Genomic DNA, 12,734 nt, shown 5'->3' with positions numbered 1-12,734 from the left:
GAGGAAAACCGTTGAATTCAAGAAATAACTCGTAGCAAAACAGGAAGGTGGTGTCCGTGTCGATGTCGTTGTCACATCGTGTCTTTGGCAGCACATCTTCAGTGAAGATAAAGCTAACCTCACATGTTCATTCCTTCATCATTTATACGCCTTTAGAATTGTTTTCAGCAGGTGAAACTATAAACACGTGTTGTGTTGACAATTTTGAGATTTGTGCCGCAACTGTGTTAGTTAGCAAAGAACTAACCGCTGATGACTTCACAGACGGGCGACGGAGCTGACTTCTGGTTCCTGTTTCCATTTACTGGCAAGCTAATAGTCTGCCAACAAGGACATTTTGTGATAAAAATACAGTTAGAACACAGCTGGACTCACGCAGCGTATCAATAACATAACAAGACGCACGCCATATTCTACGCTAACCGGATTTTTCATATTAACCGAAAAACACATGAATGGGGACGTATGCTAACCAAGTTTACACTCTTTTTATATGTCCCATTTTTTTGTATGATTCAGTTTTTGTTGAACATTTTTCATGAACTGTTTTTTCATTTTTTTTGCATTAATATTTTTACTTTTGTTCTTTCCAAAAGAAAAAAAAACAATGTGAGGAGAAAAAAATCACACCCAAAAATGAACAACAAAAACGCAACATGCTCCTCTTAAAACAATTTTCACAAAAATGTTCCCTCAGTTTTCATTGAATAGTGCACGTAACAAACCAGTCAATTTGCCGTGTACTGTATGCAGTGTTCCGCCCAAACAAAGCACTGCTGGCTGACTGTCGGTGCATTTTGCTTTTTATTGTGCGACTACTAAATAACCCGCCATGGGCCCAAAGAAAGTTGCCAGTAGCAGCAATTTGATAAAGAAGGTGAGAAACACTACTGAATTCCATCTCGGGATGTACGGGAAGTCCTCATCAACAATAAGTTCCAATCATGTCTGCATGTAAAACTATAATTATTCTTTATCAAATGTATTTTTGGGTGTCTGGAACAGATTCACTGGATTTACATGATTTCTTATGTCTCGGTTTTTGTACCTTTCGGACCTTCTGGAACCGATTCATGATGAGAACCGAGGTTCCAGTGTAGTATGTGGTGAAACTACAAAAAAGAGCTCACACGTGATTGGTTTAATAAAGGTTGCCATGGCTTAATATGAGGGGAAATAAAGGTTTAAGCGAGTGAAAAACCCCCAAAAGCAAAGATGAGGAGTGAGATGAATGCAATTGTAAATGAATAAATGTGTAATCAGGAACGTTTTAGGACGAGGTGCTTAGCTTAGCGCCATGCTGGCACCAAACTGGACTGCAGCTAAATAAGAACAGAGGTTGTGTGAGTAAACAAGACATCTAAATGCTAATGCAGGTGCTTTCTCTTTGTTGGAGCATCAAGACTGCTTGCTTAGAGTCATTCCATTGGTGGAAGCAATGGAGACGTCCAAAATAACTAAAGTGAGATCATTTTCTTTCGGCTAAAGACTCTGATGCGATGTTTTGAAGGTACGCTAGTAAGTGACAAGGCAGTGGGAGCCTTGATGTGGGGAAAGCATCTATAATCTGTTCAGTAAAAAGCTTTTTAAATAGAAGTATTGGCCCAGCCCCCATTTCACTGGCTTCCTTTTTGTCAGGGACTAAAGTGGACCTCCATCAGGCTGACAGGAAGCCTCCAAAGTGCGTTTTGTCCGCCTCTGCCGCTGACAGCTCTCAGTTGCCAGGAAACGCCACTGCCGCTGGAGAAAGCGTGAAGGGTTAATCGAGGGGAGTCTTTTGATGCGAGCTGCATCGTGCAGCCGCACTCAACTTCCTGTAGCGAGCTTTAAGCCAGACGCCCTGACATTAGTCCCCTGTCAAATGGCACATTTTCTGCCAGCTTAAGACGCCAGCTCGCTGACATTAGCATTGCAAAAGAGTGCGCAAATTAAAATTTGAAAACATGACGATTAGCTCTGGATGTGTCGAAGTGGCGCCGCGGGTCGTCCATTAGATGCACTTGATTGGTGCGTAATTACCACGGGAATCGTCAGGCTGAGACCAGGGCAAACAAACACGGCCGTTTTTTTCCTCCTGGTTGTTTGGACCGCATCGCTGTTGGAGACGCAGTCATAGATCACACAATTTAAAAGGCTTTCAAATCGTACTAAAAAATAAGAGCAATATATTTGGCTACAGCGCTAGACTCTGAATGCCCCTCTCTAGTGAAAGTTACGTTTGTGTAGAAGTGAAAGTTTAGCTTGTATGAGTGACAACAATGTATCCATTGTGTGTCTGCCTTCCATCAGTCTTATGTAAGTGTTGTGCAACTCTGATGGAGCTAAATGTGTGTGTGTGCGTGACATTCAGATATTCCTGGAAGACGCTGCAATCAAGAACTCATTTGCAAAAGTACAGTGGCACCTGACTTTTTGCTGGTCCAAAAGGTCTGACCAAAACCAAAGCAAGTTCTCCCAAAGGAAATCCTGGAAAGCCAGTCAATCCGCTCCAGACACGCTTTGTTACGCGCAATATGTACAAAAGTGTACAAAAACCAGAGCAACATTTTTGCGGACATTTTCAGCGAAAACCAAACCGAGGCGTTTGAAAACCGAGGTTTGACTCTTGTCAGTCTGATACAGTAAGCTGGAAAAAAAATATGTTGTAAAATGAATACCTTTATGGCTGTGTCACTCAAAACTGATGCAGTTTTTAATCCTAAAGGACTTTAGGACGGCAAAGGGTCTCCTACAGACCAAGGTCTATGGTCTATGGAGGTTGAAGAGAAAGTAAGACATTAACTCATTCAATAACAAAGACGTATTTATATGTTTTTTAAAGCCAAATATCCCATCCCAAAGACATATTTATACGTCTTTTATGTTTTTTTGCGCCAAAAGCAAAAAGAGGTGATGCTGCAACGCAACTAGGTTGCAGAAGTGCATGTGATAAAAGTGCATGATGACGCAAGAAGAACATGGGGGAGTGTAGTGTGCAGAAGGTTACCATTACCATTACACACACACACACAGGCAAACACGGCAAACACAGGCATGTACGTGCACGTGCACACACGCGCACACACATAGTTGGGTTCCAAATGTGAAAATAGTAACTAGCTCCTTGTGTTATATTTGTAAATAAATTATTATTATGTTTAAAAAAAACACCTTTTTTGTGTTTTTTTTGTGTTGTGGTATAGTTGTTTACATATCTGAGCTGTCCCAAAAGCAAACATATTTGTGTCAAAGTGAAAGTTATGCTTGAAATGTATCTTTTCACAAGAAGCTGGTTTTCTCTCTTTTTTAGTCAGGAACTGATATTTTCCTGAAACGTAGCTACTGTATGTTCTACTGCTGATTACTAAAATACAGAAAAAGGTAGAAACAAACTTTTATTTCTGATGAAAGACGGGAGTGTAATGTTTCTTTTGGTAGGTTCCATGTTTATATAACCATACAACACAATATTCTGTGTGCCTTGAAAGAAAAGTCAAATGGTGTAAAATGGCCGCGACTGAAGGGGTCGTCTTTTGAAAAACGTGTGGGATTGAATGACTGAAGAGTTGAAGGCTTGGGATCAGTCAAAGTGTTTGAGGAACTGTTTTGACTGTTTTGTGTGTGTGGAAAACACACTTGACATTCCTCCAGGAACGAGTCTGAGATGTTCCTCGCCTTTGACGTAAAACAAATGCGACATGTTACCTCGGATGCTCCTTTCAGGAAGTCCAGACGGACCACCTGACTGGGGAAGGCTGGGTGTCTGCTGAGTGTGTCCTCGTGTGGAAATTCATTGCAAACGCCAGAGAATGTTCACATGTCACAATCTTACATCAGAGCTGGACTTTTCGCACAGGTGCATGTCAGAACACACGGTCTTGACGTGGCCTTCAACTTGATGGAAGTGGACAAATGTTCCCATTGGAAGCCCTTTTGTGTCCAATCTAAGAGTAATGTACCACGTAGGACATATGTGTCTCCATGGTAACCGCTTTTATGAGACTAAAAAGAAGCAGTCGTCGCAATATCGCGTTTTTTCAGAAATTCATGAAAAAATGCTGTCTGGTGGTAGACTGTGGTCTATTATCAGTCAAAACATATTGAAATACAAGTGATATGTAGTGTTCTGCTCACATTACCTTACATTTCATGACCTTAACACTGCATGAAGTCAGTTAGTCATGTCCGACATGATAGAGTCCAAAAAAGGTCTCCTCGCATTGTGTCTGGAAATGGCACGTTTTTGGCTTCTTAAGTTTAGAAGAAATACATTTCAAGATTCAAGAGATTCAAGAGAGTTTTATTGTCATGTGCATGGTAAAACAGCAGTTATACCATGCAATGAAAATCTTATTCTGTTCATTCTCCCAAGGAAAAGAAAGAAAAACACAAGAAAGAATAAGAACATAAGAAACATAAACACATATACATAAATACCAAGAAATTAAGCAACAACAACAGAAGAGACATTAATGCAAGTAAATAATACAAATAAATAAATAAATAAATAAAGTGCTATGAGTGTGTGTTGCGTGTGGCGTGTCTGAGTGCTTCATTGAGAAGCCTGATGGCCTGTGGGTAAAAGCTGTTTGCCAGCCTTGTGGTCCTGGACTTCAAACTCCTGTAGCGTCTGCCTGATGGCAGGAGTGTGAATAATGAGTGTTGTGGATGTGTGCTGTCCTTGATGAGGTTGTGTGTTCTGCGTAGGACTCTAGATGTATAAATGTCTTGCAGTGAGGGGAGGGCTGCCCCAACAATGTTCTGTGAGGTCTTGATCACCCGCTGGAGTGCCTTCCTATCACGTGTTGTACAGTTACCGTACCAAACAGTGATGGAGGCGGTAAGGACACTTTCCATAGTGCATCTGTAGAAGCAACTCAGGATTGTGGTGGACATGCCAAATTTCCTCAGTCTTCTCAGGAAGTACAGTCTCCTTTGGGACTTCTTCAGAATTTGTTGGGTGTTGTGAGACCAGGTGAGGTCCTCGCTGATGTGTGTGCCAAGGAACTTGAAGGTTTTCACCCTCTCCACCTCAGTCTCACCAATAAACAGGGGTCTATGTGGCTCCTTTTCCCTTGTTCTTGGGTCGATGATCATCTCTTTAGTCTTATCTGTATTGAGAAGGAGATTGTTATCACGACACCAAGCTATGAGGTCCGCCACCTCTCTTCTGTATGATGTTTCAACACCACCAGTGATCAGTCCGATGACTGTAGTGTCATCCGCAAATTTAATGATGCTGGTGTTGTTCTGGGAGGCCACGCAATCGTAGGTGAAGAGCGTGTAGAGGAGTGGACTCAGCACACACCCCTGTGGGGTCCCAGTGCTCACAATTCTTGAGCTGGATGTGCGGTTGTGGACTCTGACTGACTGGGGTCTGCCTGTGAGAAAGTTAAACACCCAGTTACAGAGGGAGGGAGACAGGCCAAGTGTGAGGAGCTTATTTGTGAGTTTGTGGGGGCTGACTGTATTAAAAGCGGAGCTATAGTCTATAAATAGCATTCTGACGTATGTGTCCTGGCCCTGTAGGTGAGAAAGGGCTGTGTGGATGGCAGTGTTGACTGCATCATCCGTGGACCGGTTCTGGCGATATGCAAACTGTAGAGGGTCCACAGTTGCCGCCGGGATGCTCTTTTTGATGTGGGTCATGACTATTCTTTCAAAGCACTTCATAACAATAGGAGTGAGTGCTATAGGGCGATAGTCATTCAAGCAGGTCACGTTGCTCTTCTTGGGTACGGGCACTATGGTGGTGGACTTAAAGCAGGTCGGTACAGATGCTTGTGCAAGCGACAGGTTAAATATGTCAGCAAGCACATCAGCTAGCTCTGATGAGCAAACCCGAAGTGCACGTCCTGAGATGTTGTCTGGGCCTGCTGCTTTTCGTGGGTTTGTTTTGTTTAGAACCCTGCGCACATCAGCTGATGTCACCATGAGAGGTGCGTCCTGTGTGCTCCCCAGGTTCAGCCACCCTCTCTGCTCATCAGGAGTTTGGGTGTCAAAGCGGGCATAGAACTCGTTCAGCTCATCTGGAAGTGTGGTTTGGCTGGACGTGGCTACGCTACTCTGCTGTCGATAGTCTGTGATGTGCTGGAGCCCCGCCCACATGCGCCGAGGGTCTGAGGTGGAATAGTAGCCCTCCAGCTTCTGTCTGTACTGTCTTTTGGCCTCCCGTATGGACCTCCTCAGGTCATATCTGGCCTTTTTGTAGTCATCAGCGGTGCCCATGACAAATGCAGTCGAACGAGCACGTAGCTTAGCCCTTACATCACAGTTCATCCACTGTTTTTGGTTAGGGTATTTTCTGTAATACTTGGTGGTGGTAACAGTCTCTATACATGTGCTAATGTAGCCAGTAACAGCAGAAGCATATTCATCCAAATCAACAGTACAATCTTCCCTCCCCGCTGCAGTTTTTCAAGTTTTTCAAGAAGACTGGAATGAGATTTGACAAAAGGACGCCTGTATGAAGAAGAAGACATCATACAGGACATTTATCATTCAACAAGCTAAAGAAGCACATCAAATATGTATATCAGAAAGGAGTTGGCAACAATGTTGAGTGTGCAAGAGGGAACATTCTAGTCAGTTACTAGATAAGAATAGAAATAAGATGAGAGCATCTTAAATAGTGTTCTAAGGAACAGCACTATTTTATGCTGGGAAACACGAATAAGGATGACATGAATGAGCTACTTGAAATGTTCAACAATTATTTAGGAAATATTGGAGCTAAACTGGAAGAAGACATTCCAAACCTCCAGACAATGGAGGAATGGAATGAAACCAGAGATAGGATCTCAATTCCATGTTCCACACTGATGGAACTAAAATCACTGACATTGTCAACAATTTTAAGGCAAAAACATCAACTGGTTGAAAAGGAATGGAAGTGGAAACAATGAAAAGGGTCATCAATGAGATTGTAGAAGCGTTAACATAGATTAGTAACTTATTGTTTCAGACTGGAATATTTCCTAACTAAATGAAAATAGCTGTGGTTCCAATTTTCAAAAATGGAGATAAACATCAATTTACTAATTACCAACCGGTTTCCTTATTACCACCATTTTCTACAATGATGGAGAAGTTATTTAATAACAGGTTGGACAAATGTATTAATAAGAATGAATTACTAGCAGGCAGTCAATGTGGATACAGAGCCAACATTTCAACTTCTATGGCACTGATGGAAATCACGGAGGAAATCACTACTGCTATGGACAACAGAAGATGTGCAGCTGCTGTATTCATGGATCTGACAAAAGCCTTCCATACAATTCATCACAATATCTTAATGTCAACGTTAGAAAGGTACGGAATTAGAGGATTAGTCTTGAATTGGGTTAAAAGCTACCTAGCAAAGAGGAAACAATTTGTAAAGCTAGGAGAATACACATCTGGGAGTTTATACACCACGTGTGGAGTACCCCAGGGGTCCATACTGGGACCAAAACTGTTTAATTTGTACATCAACGACATTTGTAAAGTAACAAAGGATGCAAAATTGGTATTATTTGCAGATGATACGACCGCATTTTGTTCTGGTGAAAGCACACAGGAACTCATTAAAAAGGTCAAGGATGAAAAGGTCATATTAAAGTCATGGTTTGACAGGAACAGATTATCCCTGAACTTAAGTAAAACTAAAATAATGCTATTTGGAAATAGCAGAAAGGATACGTACACAGCAAATTGAGGAGTGTTAATTTTTTGGTGTTGATGAGAATCTTGAAGTTGGAGTGTCAATCTTACACTATTTGGAGTTGATCTAACACTGCATTTTCTTAAAAATGTTAAATTTAACACTGGATCATGAAAGTGTTGTAGTTAAAATGGAGTGTTGAAAATGTTCAAATCTTGTTAGTGTCACAATAAAGACATTCAACACTTCCACACTCCATTTAACACCTAACAGTGTTCACGTGTCTTAAGCTCCGCCCACGGACATTTCATTTAGACTCCACCCCTCACTTCACGTTGCTGATGGAAGAAGTTGATAATTAGGAATCATTTTGCATCAGTAGGTAAGTAAACGTTTAAATAGATGAACTAATTAATTGTGTTGTACCTTGTTTACACATAAAAAACGTTAGTTTTTGGTGTGATATTTAAGACTAATAAACTGAGGCAGCTGTTTCCACCCAAAGCCTTTGCTAATGTTAGCTCGTGTTTTTGCTAAGTTATATTTTCTATTTAGTGTTGCTGTGAGCTGAATCGGCACTGCCTGTGCAACATTTGGCAAAGTAAGTGAACGCTACGTTATATCTTCATTTTTAATGAGCTAATGGCTAACTAGCTAATTGGCAGGAGGAGCCCCCACAAGTAGGCCTGCTGGCCCCCAGCAAAGGACTTGATATGCTGTACAAGATACAAGATATCAAGGTTGGCAACTCTAATTGTTACTTTAACTTAAAAATAATTGTCAGGCATGTGTTGGAAGTGAACTACACAATTTTTTTTTTAGAATGATGCATCTTTATTTTTCTTCTTGATTCACAGAAAACCTTTGCTTGAGTCTTACATGAATGTGGTAAGTAATATCTTTTTTTTTTAATCAATGCATAATAAGCCCTGCAACTGTGGCAATTCCATATTTATTTAATTATTTTAGTAGGATGTTTTATATTATTATTATTATTATTATATTTATTCTTATTCTCAGAGGTGGATGGAGATGTGTAGACTCCACTATCCCTTCACCCCAGTTATCGCCAGTTGGTGCGAGCCTCCACTCTTGCCGACTACATCCCATTCATTAGGTTCTACAATTTATCCTTCAGCCCACAAGAGGAACCCAACAGAACCAATGGATCAGGATGAAGCATGACGGGTAAGCTTTGAGTAAATAAATGTAAAATTAATATTATCAATGATATGTAGTGTTTTTATGCATGACATTGTTTTATTGAAAAATCCTCTTGAATTCCCATGAACACACTATATATCATTTTAATATTTTTTGCAGAAAGTCGGTGGTGTTTTGAGGGCCAATCTGAAAGGTGAGGAAATCTTCAAGGAGTGCAACAAGACTGAAACACTAACCGATGCAAGGTGTAAACAGATGGTGAACATCCTGGCTGCAGATATGATGGAGCTGCATGGGTAAGAAGAACTTCCCCCTTTCCATTAGAACAGTCATTCCATGTAAGACCATGTACTGTGGGAATGGTTCTGTCTGTGATCATTAACTATGATTTGTTTTGAAAGGAGGGTTCCGCCATCATGTGTGATGAGAAATTACGCCCTGAGAATTGTGACTTGTTTTCCATACCTAAAAGATCCATTCTCCAAACCTGGATATGTAAGTGTCTTTTCAATGTAAAACCTAAAGTACTGTTTTTGTTTTTCCTTTAGGTGTGTAGTTTGTATTAAACTCTTGTTTCAAATATGTTCATAGGATGCTTAGCTTAGCGGCAGTGGCTCAGGAGGTAGAGCAGGTCGTCCAGAAATCGTAAGGTTGGTTGATCCTTGCTCCCTCCACCCAGTCACTGTTTTGTCCTACACTTCTCCTGGCTCTCAAAGCCGTTCCAAGACTGTTTCTTCATGATGGTCCAAAAACCAGAGGAGAATATCTGTTAACTGGTCAACAGCTGCTTGGTGAGGAGTGCAAGGAGGCGCTATCTACAGTAAGACATTCAGCCGATGAATCCGTGGTCGAAGAAGATGAGAGCAACTTTCCAGTATCGACAGAATATGATCCAAGCACAAGATGTATCATCGTCTGTTCTCAATGTGTTCCCTCACTTCCTTGATGTTCCTGGATTGGTAAGGAAATCTTGAGTATTTGGACTATTTCCGTATTAGATTACCCATTACATCAACCATTTGTAAACCTGTAGGCCTACAGTATATGAAATATTCATGTCTTGTTTATAGATTGACCAGGATTTCTCAATGATGTTTGGTGATGAAGTATCTCAGAGGTTCCTGGCTAAGTGGTCAACTGTCTTCAAACCAAAAGTCATTGCAGACTTTAAGACTCTCCCGCAAAAGCAGAACATCGATGAGTTGCTGTCAGGAACTGAACCTCAACCTGATGACAGCTGTGGGTGAGAAGTTACGGTATAGATTACCATGTTGGTGTGTTCATATGTACTGGATGTAGCTTTGATCTACCTGTGTTCAAGAAGATCTGTGATATAATAAAACACAAAGAATGTGCTTTCATAATAGCCTGTAATGTAAAAAAACTATGTACTATGAGGACCTGTTTAACACGTACTGCATAGAAGACCAAATGCTTGAGTTTTCTGTCATGTGTTTAAATGAACTGACTCATTTCAGACCATTTGACAAGCAGTACTCTAATGACAATTGTCAAAAAGCAAACATACTGTAGTGCCCTGCTGTTATTTAAGCTGTCTGTTGGAAATGAAATGTTTTGGAATAAAATGTATGAAGCAGTCAACTAGTCATTTTTAAAAAATGTTAAAATTTTATTTTGAAGTAGTAGATTAACACCTTTATAGTGTTAATGTTGCAACTCCTTTTGAGAGTAAAATGACACTATAAGAGTCAATAAATGACTCTTAAGAGAATTAATTTGTGACACCTCACACTAGTGTTAAAAAAATGCAACACCGGTTGGTGTCGAGGAGTGTTAAATTTTAACTATATAAATAGTTAATATTGACTCTACAATGGTGTAAAAATGGCTACACTTTCAAAAGTGTTAAAATAACACTTTGTAGAGTGGACCCCATGGGACACTTTGAAAGTGTTGAGATTAACTCCTACAGTGTCAATTTAGGCCTGCTGAATTTGCTGTGTACGACCAAATACAAATAGACAGAGTGGATATTGAAAGGGTGAATGAAAATACATTTCTGGGGTCATAACAGACAAAAAAATGAGTTGGAAATCTCATATAAAATATCTACAACAAAAGGTGGTGAGAAATACTTCAATATTGAATAAAGCTACATTTGTTCTTGATTAAAAAAAAATCCCTCCGCACTGTTTACTGTTCTTTGGTATGAGCATATCTAACGTATTGTGTGGCGATACGGGGCGATCATTAGGAAAGCATTCTTCACTCACTCACTGTACCGCAAAAAAAGGATCATTCATAATGACAACATACAAACCCATTATTTTTCAAATCACACATATGCCCTAACTACAAAAATATTCCACTTATAAGTAAGGAATCATACTTTGCATAACTTCACTTATCACGGTCAGGTCTGGAACCAGTTGATGGCAATAAATGAGGGATTTTTGTTCTGTTTTTTTCTGATAGTAAGGACATCCAAAGTGCGTCAGTCTCTGTAAAGTAACACTGAAACCTTTCTCAAGCAAAACTGTTCACCTCAGTCGAGGGTCTAAAAATATCCACATGGTGTGAAACGGTTCCAGGCTTGCAAATTGCTCCTGACGGTGGAACGCAGCAAGGCCTCCAGTGACCCGTTTGCTGTGCTTGGAAGTCCGCATGTTGAGACCCAAGTCAGTACTCCACACTCACCAAGATGTTCCGGTCATGCTTTTAAGCTTCTTTGCTGTTAAAACGCTGACTTCACAGATAAACTCTTAGCCTTTTACTCCTTCAAGTGGCCTCACTCATGAAAAAAACCAGTAGTTACAGGGAAGCGGTGTCCAAACGTTTTCCACTGGGGGCTGCACATAGAAAAATTGAAGAGTGTGGGGGCCTCTTCACGTTTTCATTCATTAAACATACTCAGGTTAGGCTGCTGCGGCGGAAACGCTAGCATATGCTAATAGGAACACATCGCTAATCCATCACCCGGCTACATGGGAAGTAATTAAGTCCAATTATAGACGCCGCGTAGCCCACACACCCTGCAGACAGGGACCCTGCTGAGCAACAGGTGGTCCCTTGCTATAATATATCAATTCTATTTATATTATATTAATGATATTATTCTGGCCATTACATTTGATGTACGGTATATTATTTATATACATTATATTATGTTTTAGATTTATTATACTATTTTATTATATTCATTTTTTTACTCCTCCGAAAATAAGCTGCTGAATCGCAGATTTTTTGACACATTTTTTATTTTATTGAAATAAACATCTCATTCACCCTGAGTTGGTAGCAATTTACAAATGCTGTTATTTCGCCAAGCGTGGAGATGTCTGGCTTTGTTTGGCGTTCCTTGAACGCATCACAGTTGCGTGCACCTGTGAAACTTGTAACTTTCTCCAACGCGACCACAGCTTGATAAATCCGTCTGTCCATTGATCCATTGTATGGCGTCATTCATTAGCGTACCTATACGCTGGTGCGCTCAAGGACGGCTAAACAAAGTGCAACATCGCAATGCTTAACGGAAAAAAACACAGCGAAGCATAACGACATAAGTGTGTAAAAATTGTGGGATTTTCTAACAGTGTTGCATGTATGCTGTTTTATCACATGAGATTAAAACAACCTGTTCAGAGAAAATACATTGAAAAATATCATTTTTGACCAAAAATCTGCAAATTTGCATGAAATTCTTCTCCATGCAGCCCTTGCTGGATAAAGTGTACTTTACGTGACTCACAAACACCCCGTAGCGAGGGTCTCTCAGTACGCAGGAGGGCCCTAAAGACTTTTGAAGTCAGTGGAGCTGAAAGTGTTGTGCTGCATGTGGTGTAGAGGAGCAGCAGCCTGTAGGTACATTAAACCTGGACCCAATCAGGCCGCCGGTGGCCGCCTTCGTGGAAAACCTGCCCGCACCGCAGCTGTTACAAGGTGAAATCCGATTGCTTCTCCCTTGTCTCACTTCCACGTCTGCAAA

The 12,734-nt window shown here is 40.7% G+C and overlaps 1 protein-coding gene and 1 long non-coding RNA gene across 3 annotated transcripts in view; one reads left to right on the top strand and one right to left on the bottom strand.

Annotated features, from left to right (window-relative positions):
- Positions 1-12,734, bottom strand: part of LOC129184722 (raftlin-like) — a 152,238-nt gene that overhangs the window by 96,160 nt on the left and 43,344 nt on the right. The gene's annotated exons all lie outside the window — the stretch shown is intronic.
- On the top strand, positions 8,693-9,514 carry LOC129184724 (uncharacterized). Its single transcript, XR_008571954.1, has 4 exons — positions 8,693-8,812; positions 8,948-9,084; positions 9,190-9,283; positions 9,380-9,514. It is a non-coding gene; the product is annotated as an uncharacterized LOC129184724 (long non-coding RNA).

The sequence above is a fragment of the Dunckerocampus dactyliophorus genome, chromosome 7, assembly GCF_027744805.1.
Source record: "Dunckerocampus dactyliophorus isolate RoL2022-P2 chromosome 7, RoL_Ddac_1.1, whole genome shotgun sequence".
NCBI classification, from domain to species: Eukaryota; Metazoa; Chordata; class Actinopteri; order Syngnathiformes; family Syngnathidae; genus Dunckerocampus; species Dunckerocampus dactyliophorus.
The sequence above is the reverse complement of the archived record's forward strand: the minus strand, read 5'-3'. Positions and strand labels throughout refer to the sequence as shown.